The following is a 14,020-nucleotide window of genomic DNA, read 5'->3' as shown; positions in this document are numbered from 1 at the left end:
GAGGTAGTATTTGGTTGTCTCTAGCTTCTGTAAATGTTGCCAATAAGAGTGGAGCTAGCTGAGTGGAGAATTTCTTATAAAACTCTACGGGGTAACCATCAGGGCCTGATGATTTCCCGCTTTGTAGTGACTTTATAGCGTCTAATAATTCTGTTAGCGTTAGAGGTTTATCTAGTTCCTCAGCACTTAAAGCATCTATTTGTGGTATTTGTGAATTATCCAGAAATGCATTAGATTGTGTGTTGTTTTCTTTGGGCTCAGTGGAATATAAAGACTTATAGTAATCTCTAAATGTGTGCATTATTTTATTATGGTCGATGATTTCTTCTCCATTCTTGTTGGTGATTACTGGTATTGCATTGTGAACTTCTTGTTTATGAATTTGTTGAGCTAAAAGCTTATTAGCTTTTTCTCCGTGTTCATAATAATGCTGTCTAGACTTATAAATAAGTTGTTCAGTTTCTTTAGTTGTTAAGATGTTAAGTTCTGTATGTAGGGCCTGCCTTTTCCTATGGAGAACTTCATTTGGACGCCTGGCTAAAATGTATGTTTTCTTTGCTGTTAAAACTCAGACTCTGTTTTGATTAAAAATTTCATTCTTTTATTATTATTATTATTATAAGTGGTAGTAATAATAGTAGCTGAAGAACTGTACTGTAATAAATGTACAGTATTTAAGTTAATATATTTTACAGTGATGATTTTAAAATGTGATTATGCTGTCATGCAATATCCAAAAGCAGAAAAATTGAATTCACCTCATCCTCACCTCACCTTTATACTGTATTTACAGTACATAAATATTGTATGCTGGATAACTGAATATGACATTGACAAGATTGCATTGTACAGCATGTTTTAGTATATTCTGGCTAATAAATGATAGTAGCTGCAGAAATATATTTAATCCATTTAACCACAAACAAGGTTATGCAGTATTTACTGTAGATGAAAATATAATCTTAGTGGCTTTTGACATAAGCTGGGAAGTAAAGATATTAGTCCTCATCTCTTCACAAGACAGACACACTCACTTATACAGGGCCAATTTTGAGTCCCCAGTTGACCTGACTTGAACATCTTCGTAATATTCAAGGAACAAAAAGTATCTGGACAAAGCCCACCCACATGTGCTGAAAATGTGCAAATGCCATACAGAGAAAAATTAACTGGGCCAGGATATGAACATAGGCTACTGATGCCCTGAGACAGCAAAGCTAATGACTATGCCACTGTGGATTAGATGTGCTACAGCATTTGAACAGTTACATTTTTACTTGCATTTCCTTTTCGTTGAATTCCCTCCTTCTGTTCTGCCACTTTCAAATCATTTAAATAGACATAAAAAGGGGTAAGGAGAGAACCATTCCTGGAGAGGTAACCAGCCCATTGCAGGGTACACTCACTCACTCACATGACTAATTTAAGATAAACCTGTGTTAAATGACACATGACATTGGGCACTCAATAAAAGTTGAAGTAGATGCTAGAATGTTTTAATTAGATGTCAACTAAACAAAAAAATTTAAAAATTAATTTTGACAGTGATCTTTAGTATTGTGAAATGAAATTGATTTTCATATAGTTTTTATAACTCGTTGCTTGCCTGTATAGACCTTCATAAACATTCCAGAAACAATACAGAATTAACAATTTAAACACAAGTGTAATTGAACATTGTTTCAGAGCAATTCCAGTTTCTTGTAAAACAAAATAAGAATAAAGTATACAGTTAAAATGTTCACTCCTTAAAATCAGAACCCATTTCTTAAAACTTAATGGCTTATGTATATATTGTTGGCAATGTACGAGGGACATTCAAAAAGTTTCTGCACTTTTACATTTTCGGTGGAAACGGTGAAGGCAGCAGGAGAATTAATTGGGCTTTAAAAAGTCGGTATGTCTCTGGGAAAATTGCATCACAAACGAAGGTGACTATGTAGAAAAGTGAGATAATTTGGTTTTGAAATTCTTAATAAAGAGAGTTAAAAAAAGGTGCAGAAACTTTTTGAATGTCCCTTGGTACGTTTCCATTGTTGTATTGTATTTTTGGGAATTTCAATACAGTAAATTCAGGAATCCTTCAAGGAAAGTGTTATATCCTTTCACAGTATTTTTATTTACAGTAATATTTTGGTGACCCACAAGAAACCTGTTGAATTAAATAGTCTTATTAAAATAATAGTTTGTTTATAGGGTCATTATTGTCAAATCAAAATAGACTTTTTGCTTTTCAAAATGCAATGTTGCTACTCTCTGGCGCCATGATAATTGAATAGTGTCTATAACTGCCTTACCTTGAAACGTTTTGTTTTGATTTGGATTCTTACTAGGACTAGTTGTTAAAATCCCTAATTCTTCAGCACAACAGTTGAAAGGAGAAGTCATCTTGAATGGAGTGAAATTTGCCACAGAATTGCGTGGTGAAACCAATGCGACACATCTTCAGTTGTGTGCCCCGACTTCATTGGGTGAAAATAAATTGGATGTGCTCTTATTTTACTTCTTGCATGATAAAATTGCTATTAAATATTAACTGTTTAGATATAGTTATAAGGCAGTCATTATATTTTATTTTATATTAAGAATTTATAAATAACCTTTTCTTTTGATATAAATTTGTGTGCCCCGACTTCATTGGGTGTTTCGGCCGCTTATCACAAGACACCCTCCGCCGGGGTTGGCCCACCCCTGGTTGATCAGGCCCGGGTGTATGTAGCATGGTGACACCACTCGATCAATTGGCAGCCCATGTTAAGTCCCTACGTTTCAGCCACAACCAGTGACTGCTCCGTTCCGCTACAGTGGCAAGCTCTTTAATTGCCTTCCGTTGAGCCTGCCCTCTGATCCCTACTTCCTTCAATAGCCTCGTGGTGGAACTGGCTACAAACCCTCTGCATCCCACCTCCACTGGCCACACTTTGACGTTCCAGCCTTGCCCCTCTGCTTCAGCTGCCTAAACTGGCATATCGCAGCCTCTTCCGTTCGAATGCCTCATCGATAGCATCCTCCCATGGGACTGTCATCTCAACGATGAAGACACGCCGACAGGACTTGGACCAGAGCACAAGATCTGGACGCAGGTTAGTTGTCGCAATTTCGGGTGGGAAGGTGAGCCTCTGATTGAGGTCCACTCGCAACTCCCAATCCCGGGCTGGGTTCAATGGACCATTATCTTGAAGTAAAGGCTTGGTCCGCTGTTTCTCCCCTTCCCGCATGAAGGTTGTTCTCTGTCGGATGATACTTTGTGCTTCTAGAGGCATGGCGTTAATGTTTATTCTCTTGTTCTCCATTTCATCAGCCAAGCATCTCAGCACTTGGTTGTGGCGCCAGGTGTATCTTCCTTGAGTTAAGCTGGTCTTGCAACCCACCAGTATGTGTTTGAGGGTTGCTGGGATAGCGCACAGGGGACATGCTGGATCCTTTCCATGCCAAAGACGTAGGTTGGTTGGGGAGGGCAAGACGTCGTATGTGGCTCTGATGGTAAAACTTAGTCTATTAGCCTCCATGCTCCACATCTCGCTCCAAGTAATTTTCCTCCTCTCCACACCATCCCACTTCATCCAGCGGCCTTGTTGGGCTTGGAAGACCGCCTTAGCACACCTGGCTGCTTCCTCCTGGCGGCGGACCTCCTCCACCACCATTTTCCGCCGCTCCATTGGAGTAGCCTTTTGCCATGCGGGTGTTACTGCTTCGAATCCAAAGCCCCCTCTACCATGTTGGACATGCCCCACTACGTCCCGGTGTCTGAGGGCAGCCTTTGCCTCCGCAACTACTGCCGATGGCTTCCATTTCCTCCCTGTTGCTAGGGTTGGAGCAGCACCTCTGACAACTGAGTCCCGGGATTCTGTGAGAGTCATTTCCCGCCTTGATTTCGCGCATTTGTACTCCTCCACCAGGCTTGAAATTGGCAGAGAGAGGGCTCCGTTACCATACAGGCCAATGCTGGTGAGGCACCTCGGCAGCCCAAGCCATTTCCTCACTTGTGCGTTCACTAGTCTCTCCAGCCGGTTGGCCTGGGATAATGTGACCTCATAGATAGAAATTGGCCACATGAGCCGGGGCAGTAGCCCAAATTGAAAGCACCACAATTTCAGCTTCCCTGGAAGGGCAGTGTTATTGATCTTATTTAGGCCGCTGATTGTATCCTGCCTGAGTTGTTCCACCTGCTTCGAGTCTTTGAGCTCTGCACTATACCAACGGCCAAGGCTTTTGATAGGCTTCTCCAAAACTGTTGGTATTGGTTCGTTGTTAACCTGGAACCTCTCATTGGTAAGCTGGCCTTTGACTATGGAGATACTGCGGGATTTGCTGGGTTTAAATTCCATTCGTGCCCACTCGATGTTTTCCTGAAGTTTATTCAACAGACGTTTGGTGCATGCGTTTGTTGTTGTTATTGTTGTCATATCATCCATGTATGCCCTGATTGGAGGGAAACGCAAACCAGCCTTCAACCGTTCCCCTCCAACCACCCATCGGGAGGCTCGAATAATGAGGTCCATCGCCATGGTAAACGCCAGTGGAGAGATGGTACAGCCCGCCATTATGCCTATCTCAAGGTGCTGCCAGGCCGTTGTTCTAGTCTGTGTTGTCACACAGAATTGCAGGTCCTGGAAGTAGGCTTTGACCAGCCTTGTGATTCCCTCTGGGACTTGGAAGAAATTGAACGCCGTCCACAAGATCTCATGCGGCACTGACCCAAAAGCATTGGCAAGATCTAGGAAAACCACGTGCAGATCTTTCTTCTCCTTCTTAGCTGTCTGTATCTGGTGCCAGATGACATTTTGGTGTTCCAGGCATCCTGAAAATCCTCTTATCCCTGCCTTCTGCACTGAGGTGTCCACAAAATTGTTCTTCTGCAAAAACGCTGACAGTCTCTGGGCCACAACACTGAAGAATATCTTTCCTTCCACATTCAGGAGGCTGATCTGGCGGAACTGATCGATGGTTGAAGAATTCTTCTCTTTGGGAATCAGGATACCTCCTGCCCGCCGCCATGCCTTCGGTATGACTCCTTTCTCCCATACCACCTTCATTAGCTTCCAGAGGTACTTCAAAACGCCTGGAGCATTCTTATAGAGCCTATATGGGATGCCATTGGGCCCAGGGGCTGAGGCTGCTCTTGCCCGCTTTACTGTCCTCTCAACTTAGCTCCATGTAGGGGGCCTTAATTACAACTGGTGCTCGGGTGGTTGAATTGGCGGCATGTCATCTGGAATCCTGGCTGGCACAAGCCTCTTGTTATCGGAGTAGGTCTTCCTCAGGTGCTCCTCTAGTTCCTCTATAGGTGCTTTTAGGGCCCAGTTTTCTCCTTTACGAAGAGATCTTTAACAAACTTATGGGGATCTCTATAGAAGCAAGTCCTCATTCGTTCTTTCTTCTTATGTTTCTTTCTTAGGCATTCTGCTGTTCGCAGTGTTGCAATTCGCTGCCTAATTTCGCCCTGTAGTGCCTCAAGTCCTTTCCTTTCCAATTCTGTGGCCTTTTTCCATTGTTTTCTCAATTTCCTTCTTTCTTTCACCAGTCGTTCGATCTCTTGTTGTCTCCTGGACTTTAGGTTGACGGATGGATCCTTCTGCATCCTAAGATTTGTGCTTTTCGCCCCAAATCTGTCTGTTCCATAGCTGTAAATGATCTCCCCGATCTTGTCTAGCTTTCTTTCCACACACCCTTTCAGCCCCTCTAGAAGATGGACGAGGTCCGTGTCTGTGGTTTCCCACTCCTTTTTTTGGCAGGATTTAGGCCATAAGATTTGAGGCTTCCGTCCCTTCATCTTCCACTCTACTGCTATCTGTGGCTGGATGGGTTCTGAACTCATGAGCGTTGGCGGCTCTGTGCTTGGTTGAGCTTCATCTTGGGTTCTGATACCCTGTGGACTGTGGTGACTAACCTGCCACTGGGCTTCACTCGACTGATTTGCCCTACCTCTAATGATGTAGTGGTCAATGCGAGACCCCTCGCAACGCTCTCTCAGGCACTTTTTCCTGCCCTGCTGGATCTTGAGACCCTTCTCTGATGTTACCTTTTTCCAGCCACAGATGCAGCTTTGAAGCCTGTGTCCCGCCCGTTCTGTTACTCCATCAACTCCTGTGCTGAACATTTGATTTATTGTCGATTCCGTTCCAAAGTCTGTTACCGTATAATCCGCCGTCGAGTCATCTTCCGCCCCCGCTCTCGCAGACTCAGGGGGTATTTTTCCTTTTGATCTTGTTGTAGCCATTATTGGGTGGATCCAAGTCACTATATAGTGCAAGGCTCCTGCTAGCACGGGTAGCTAACCCGTGCCGGCCCCTTTGGGGTCTATTCCCTCCTGCCAGCAGTCTCTTCAAGCCGTCACCAGGTCTTTCCCAGGTTGTCAGCTGCCCTTTCGCAGCAGTCACTGGTTTTAACACCAGACATCAGGATTCTTACTAGGACTAGTTGTTAAAATCCCTAATTCTTCAGCACAACAGTTGAAAGGAGAAGTCATCTTGAATGGAGTGAAATTTGCCACAGAATTGCATGGTGAAACCAATGCGACACATCTTCAGTTGTGTGCTCCAACTTCATTGGGTGAAAATAAATTGGATGTGCTCTTATTTTACTTCTTGCATGATAAAATTGCTATTAAATATTAACTGTTTAGATATAGTTATAAGGCAGTCATTATATTTTATTTTATATTAAGAATTTATAAATAACCTTTTCTTTAGATATAAATATGTGTGCCAAAGACTTCTAATATTTTAACTATTTTGAGACCTTTAGGTACTGTCAAGGCATAGGTGTGTTAGAAGAGTATACCATTTATCTGTATGTTGTTTGGTGTAAATCAAAATTGTTCTTGACTGTGTTATGTAAATGAACCTAACTTATTTAATCTAATCTTTGTTAGATTAGTCAGTCCTGACACAGTGTAGTGACCAGTGCACGTGGCTAACTCCATCCAGCTTGATGTAAGAAAGGAAGTCCACCTTGAATTCATTGTTAACTGTGACTCATGACTACTTTTATTTACAGAGTGTTTACCATAACAAAAGAGTATAAAAATGTTTTCTGCACGGTTTAAAAGTACATGTTATTAATTATAATCTATTCAATATAATAAAAACAATTTCAGTTACTTAATTGTTGGTACTGTAACAAAAAGCAAATCAGACATTTACTTCATAAAGGCTGTAAACATGAACTAATAATTAAATTAATAACTAGAAACACATAAACAACAAAGCACAGAGAAATATGTACATTACCATTGGCAAATGAAAGAGGACCATTATTCTTGAGATGGCAATGGGATGTGAGGACAGAGATCACCCATAAAGGCAACAACAAGTGGGGGCCCTTTACACTTGGACTCCATTAAAACCTCATCATTGCCAGAAATGAGGGTAGTTGCTGCCTGTAAAGCAACCTGAAGTCTCATGCAGTTATCACAGAGCCAGTATCCTAAAGTGATATTAGAAAGTAGACTTGGATCTGTGTCTAATTCCTTGCAAACACCATTGTCAATGCCCACTGAAATATGGAAAAATCCAAACAGCAACAATAGACATTACATGTGTCCTCCATCCACTGCACATCAACCTTTAGATGTGGTGTTATTTGCTGTACTGAAGTGAAAAAAGGCGCACCTTTAAAAACACATGGCCAACTTGCTGTCAACATTTTAAAGGGTAAACAAAGACACTGTTACGGAAACAATCATATTAAAAGACGGGCTTGATATTTTTAGGTTGCATTTATTTATAAATTATATTGTAGATTGTTTACATTGTCTTTCCCAAGGAAAGGAGAGTTTTTCTTTTCCCAGTTTAAAATGACTAGTTTAAGTGGACTTTTCATGTACTGTAAATTAAAGCACACAGATAGATAGATAGATAGATAGATAGATAGATAGATAGATAGATAGATAGATAGATAGATAGATAGATAGATAGATAGATAGATAGATAGATAGACACACTTTGGTCTGACCACACACCAGAATGATTAAAAAAGAAGAAAATTAAAAAGAAAGAAAAACATCTGACTTGGCTGTCACAGTCCATGTGAGGCATTATTGCTGATGAGCCCCAGTAGCATTTCTTGATGTACTTCTACTGAATAATTCATTGGTAGAAATAACTCAGTGTTAGTGTGTCCAATAGGCTCAACCACCTGCATAACTTTGAATTTACCCCTTAACAGGAATGGCTGGATGGTACTGAAAGCCAAGGGGGAAATTTAAAAAACATCATCCTCACAATTCCACCAGCTTTGTCCAGGTAAGAATATATCTTGTGGAGCAGATAGATATTTGCATCCTCCAGTCCAGTCTTTGTCTGATAGGCAGACTACAGTGGGTCCAGGTGGTCTATCACTAGAGAACTCATATAATCCAGGATCATGATATGAGATGCAAGTGTCACTGGTCTGCAGTCATTAGTCGGTAGCCTGCCATGTTTGGAACAGGTACAATGCAGGATGTTTTCCACAACCACCATGGTAACCCTGTAGTTAAAAAAAGTTTGCAACAAAGCAAAATAAAATAGTTTTTTTCAAGAATCAAACTACATGTAGATGGAAGATGGACGTTTAAATGCCTGGATGACAGGAAGGGGCGGGTCCAGAGGAACCAGTTGTGGAGATTTCAGTTGGCTAGACTGCAGAGGGAGAAACAGAGAAAGCATTAGAGAACAGTGCCAACCCCTGGTCTATTAGCTTATCACAGTTATTCAAGCCCCTAAACTGTCTCCCATGCACAATGTGCCCGACAATCCCCTATACGCAAACATGTTATTGGAACATTGTTAAAATTCTGTTCAGTTTCTAATGTAACAATTTAAATGAATAGACTTAAGAGTTCTTAGAGGTATATGTGACCATATGCTTTAACGTACATATTAATGTACTGTATGTAATGATGAATGTCATGCCAATATAGTAAATTAAAGAAAATTAAGATAAGAAACATTATAAGCTAGAAATTATTTTTCTGTGCATTATCATTTTTTGTGATCTACTTTTGCTTTCAGTTTCACTACATTTATTAAAACAAAGACACTTGGACTGTGGAATGTTTTATGTACGTATCATACTTAATGCTAAAACATTCTGCTGTAGAATTTTTAGTAATGTGTGAAACTTCAAAAAATTTGACTGGACACAAATCTTTTTCACGTCAGTAAGTTTAGATAGGACAACTTTTAAAGCAGAAGGTGCCAGTATTGTTGCTGTTGCCGTAGACAGCCTTCAGGCCAGAGAAGATGATTTTTTTAATTATCAGTAAATCTAACTATTTAAAAACATTTGGTGTTATATCCTTTTTTATATGAGGTGCACAATGTTTCAGCTAAACTGACATTGCTATTCCACAGAATCAGAAGGTTCTGGATGCAAATCATCCTTTGCATAAAGTACATCCCAAGATTGCTACCTGTCCTTTCTTTATGCCATGCAGACACGCGGAGGAAGTGCAAAGAGAAGCAGTGTCTGGGCCAGGCCTAAACCCATGAATAAATAGTTACCATGTTTCCCTTCTAAATAACTAAAAAATATCAAAAATAATGCAAGAATGGGCAGAATCTTACCCAGACAGAATAAATTAATAATAGTGAAAAAGCTGATCATTTCTGGACCGATGCAAGAATACAAATTGGCCGTTCACTCTATAATTAAACTCTTATTAATCTATCTATCTATCTTTGTTCCTAGGATATCTGATGGGGAACCAAAGGATGGGAAAACAACGCTGAATACAATTACAGATACTCCTACTGCTACACTAATGCAATGTTGCTGTGAAATAGGTTCATAAGTTCATGGGGTCAATACTGTTAAATGTACAGATTACAGCGAAATTCTACCCTGTATGTGTTATTCAACATGCAACATGTTGCCTACCTTGAAACCTCCGTCTGAAATTAACTGAATCCTATGACTTTTGCTCTGTCATTAAGATATATTTGCCAAGTTGAATTCACTAGGAAAGATTAATTCTTTCAAAGTTGAAATAAAGGCTAAGAATGGAACAAGGAATAAAAATCAGTCCAATATGTTTGAAGAAGCACACCATTCACTTTATTCATAACACCTTTTAATACTTGAAACTAAATAGATGGTAAAAAGTGGCTTTCTGTACAACAGCACCACTTAACTGCTTGCTTTCTTTCTTGTGCATATATGTCTTATATGTAATATATGTCGGTGCACTGTTTCACCCACTAGAGGTTCTAGACATCTACTATACATCGGTTTCTGTCTTGTGGGAATCTTCTTTCACTGAGTAAAGTCTCTATTCTAGTCCCTCCTTCATTATGGTCTATTTCCCAAAATACTATCTTCTGATGCTTTTCATTAAATTTTGATCTCTTCATATTAACATGTCATAGCACTGTAGTCTTCGGCCTTTGGCACAGCAACAATATCATTGTCTTAATTGAGCCCTCTTAATTGTCCGTTTTTCGTTCTCTATTTTGTAACACTGGTCCAAAAATCTGTCTTAAGACACTGTGTTCAAGGATAGTGAGTTTACTCTTTCTCTTTTTAGTAAGAGTCGACTACCATACAATAGTGAGTAATGCCGGTAATGGGTAATATACTGTGAAGGCAATCAGTGAGGACACCCACCGTTTTGACTGCATTACTTTCACACACAACACTGAAAATATTATGGAACAGCTGAAGTCCTTTTGCATAACTAACAAAATTAAACAATCCTATGTACAGTAAATGTCATTGTATTCACATCAACAGAGGAGTTACCTATTTAGATAAATTATTAATCAAAATATAACTACAAGGTAGTGGAATGGACGGCTATAGATTAATGAAGCGATTCACAGGTTTGCTTGAAAAGGAAATTATACCCATTCAATTCCCAAAGGGATGTTTAAGAACTTCTGTGATTGCTCTGATTTAAAATGTGTTAGTTTACTCTGGGTGAACTTTTCTCTTAACATGTGTATATCTGTATATTGGTTAATTTTGTCAGCAGTTTTGATTTCTTTATGTTCTCCATTTATTTTAACACTGAATCCTTACTATGATTTCCTTCTTCCATATTACTCAAGAATAATTCTTCCCCTATATTACAGATTTTTCACTTTTCCATAGGAAATTTACTCTGTCTGAGATATCATTCAACTTATAGGGAGGTATTTCGCTTTGTCATCATTGACTTCTAATCCAGCTTCTTTGGGCTCGTTTATGAAAACCCTTGTCATGTCTTTCAGTTTTTACTTGCATTGAGATCATCAGCATAGGCTAACACATTGGTCTTTTTGATTGTTTAATTCTTGTTTCCATTTAAATTTGTTTCTTTGTGGTACTTTGTAACATCAAAAGTGAACAGCAGTGGGGAGAGGGAAAGTCCTTTTTTGATGCCATTCTTTACATCAGATAGTTCTGACAGTCCAAGTCTGCATCTTGAGACATCAAAAAACATTTCTGTAAGTTGTGGAATAAAGCGCTCCATAGCACTCCGTTGAACCCACCAGACAGATATCCCAGACACACGTGTAAAAGCATAAGAAGATTCTTTAATATTTTCTCTTCAATAAAGTGCACAAAGCACCACACACTCCACAATTCTTAATAATACAATAATAGTCAATAATCACAATCACAATCCCCCAACTCCCAGCAGCTCCGTCACACTCCCACCCAACTCCGGCTCGATCTGCTGGAGTTTCCCATAGTCCTTTTAAAGTCTCTGATCCGGAAGTATTCCGTCTCCGGGTCAAACTCCTTCTTCAGGTGTCCCAGAAGTACTGTGGGTTTCCGTCCTCATGACTCCTAAGTACTTCCGGATTAACGTCACCATAATAGTCCCCGGGTTCTTTGTGAGCTCCCCCTGGCGGCACCCACGGCACCCAACAGGGCTGAAGAACCGGACTCCATGTCCCATGCTGTCCTGCTGAAATCCGGGGAACCATTTCCGTCCAGGGGAGCTGCCATCTAGCGTCCCGGGGGATGTAGTGTCCTAAAAAGGCTCTTTCTCTTAGTTGGGGGATGTCCCTGGCAGACTGAAACGTCGGCTGTCCGTCACAAAATCTTATCACTTTTTTGTGATTCTTGAGTTTCCATTTATTCCCCATATTTCTTTCTTGTATTTGCTGTCATAAATGTTTTTTAAAATCCACACACAAGAAATTTATTTATTTTACTGTAGTGACAATGTTTAATTAAGTAGGTGTACAATTCCAGTTTGAGATGATCACTTAGAACAATGATCAGTAAAAAATCTGGACATACTGTATGATGCTGAAAAATTATGCATTGGATCATCTTTTCTAGTTTGACATAAGGAATAGTAGGACATTATGATCTGGCTCTCTGACAGTAATGTGGATGTATTGTATAAATGGTAAGCTTAAGACAAATACAGTAACAATATTGCATTTTTAGTGCTTAGCTGTACGTTCTATCTATTGTGTGCATGACAAATTAGCATCATTAAAGTTCTTAAAAATGCACCTGTTATCTCAGTCTTATACTAGAGAGTGTGTATGTAGATGTAGAAATTAAACAACTACAAGGTTGGCAGAGACAATTTCTCTCAACAGATAAAAGAATCTGCAGTACATGATAAGAGTCACTAACTCCAGAAGATAACACTTTAAACACAGCCAACTGGGCACCATTGTTGATTTGTAAATAAACAGAGATGTCCCACTCTGAGTTTAAATGACTTATCAGCTCTTCAGTCACAACAGAATCATGGTACTACCATCATTCTTGCCTGCATTTATGACTTAATAAATCAGCATACAGAGCAATTAGTGCAGTACTTTCTTTGTTGAATGAATAAAGCTACATCATTTTTGGTGTCTTGTTAGGACATTGGCTCTCCTGACCTTCTCCCTGCCTGGTATGTACAATTGCTGCACAAGTCTTGTGGCTTGCTCTATAATAACTGTGTCAATAAAAAATATGACAAAAAAGTAGCTTTGTTGACACTGAAAATTTGGTACATTGTCTCACAGATGCAATACACCCACTCTGCCATATTTGAGCACACATACAAACAAATCAACAAACAATAAGTTGACATAAGTATGTGCCATCTTTGATTTGTCTGTGAAATTGTAATACATACAGATATCCTGAAATGTACAGTACTTATCTGAATGTTTTAAAGTGACATTGAAATGTAAAACGTTGGAAATTGAACTTTTTAAAATAGTTTAGCATAAATTTGGTTTGACTGTCATATCACCTTTCACAAAACATATTGAATGTATTGTAAAATGACTAGTTTTCTTTAAAAAAGCACATAGACAAGATTTCAGTTGGATTACATATTTTGTTGCTTAAAATTGAAGCCAAAAATTTTGGGTGGAAACCCAATTTATTAATTTTGTAATATTTACTTCTTCTGTTAGGTTGGAAGACAACATAATCTACCTCACTTTTCTCTTTCTGTAATTTCAACAGGTCCTTGCCATTGTGCTGGCACTTTACAGTAGATGGTAGATAGAGGTAAACTGTTGATAATATCAAAATCTGGAAAAAACTGGGTGTTGGTGGTACCCTTTAAAAAGCCTTCACTAGTGGGTACAGTCCGGCAGGAGTTACTAATTTGCTATACCAAACACCACACCATGGCAAGATCAGGTGATAAATGAAAATGAAAACAGGCATTACATTAATCTTACACGACAAATGGAACTAAAGTGAAAAACGGTTAGGCAGGCAGTTAAGTTTCACAAGGTTGTAAGACACCTTCTAAATGGTGTCGTACATGGCTGGGGATCAGACCCGGCCGGGACACCTGGAAGGACTGGGTTGTGGCATATTTGTCCTCCGGGCCATGAGGGGGCAACCGCCCTGGAGTAGAAGAGGCCCACGGAAGGGGAGCAGGGAGGCTCAAGATCGTTGGGGCCTCTGGTCACCGCCAGGGGGCGCCCCGAGCCTCATGGAGCCCAGGACTTATTCGCTTCCGCCACACCCATGGAGGACGATCCTTCCAGGGTCACCCGGAGTGCTTCCGGGTTGTCTCCTGACTCTTCCGCCACACCAGGAAGTGACGTCAGGCAAAGCACCTGGAGCTCATCCG

This window comes from Erpetoichthys calabaricus, chromosome 2 (assembly GCF_900747795.2).
Source record: "Erpetoichthys calabaricus chromosome 2, fErpCal1.3, whole genome shotgun sequence".
Classification (NCBI taxonomy): Eukaryota; Metazoa; Chordata; class Cladistia; order Polypteriformes; family Polypteridae; genus Erpetoichthys; species Erpetoichthys calabaricus.
The sequence above is the reverse complement of the archived record's forward strand: the minus strand, read 5'-3'. Positions refer to the sequence as shown.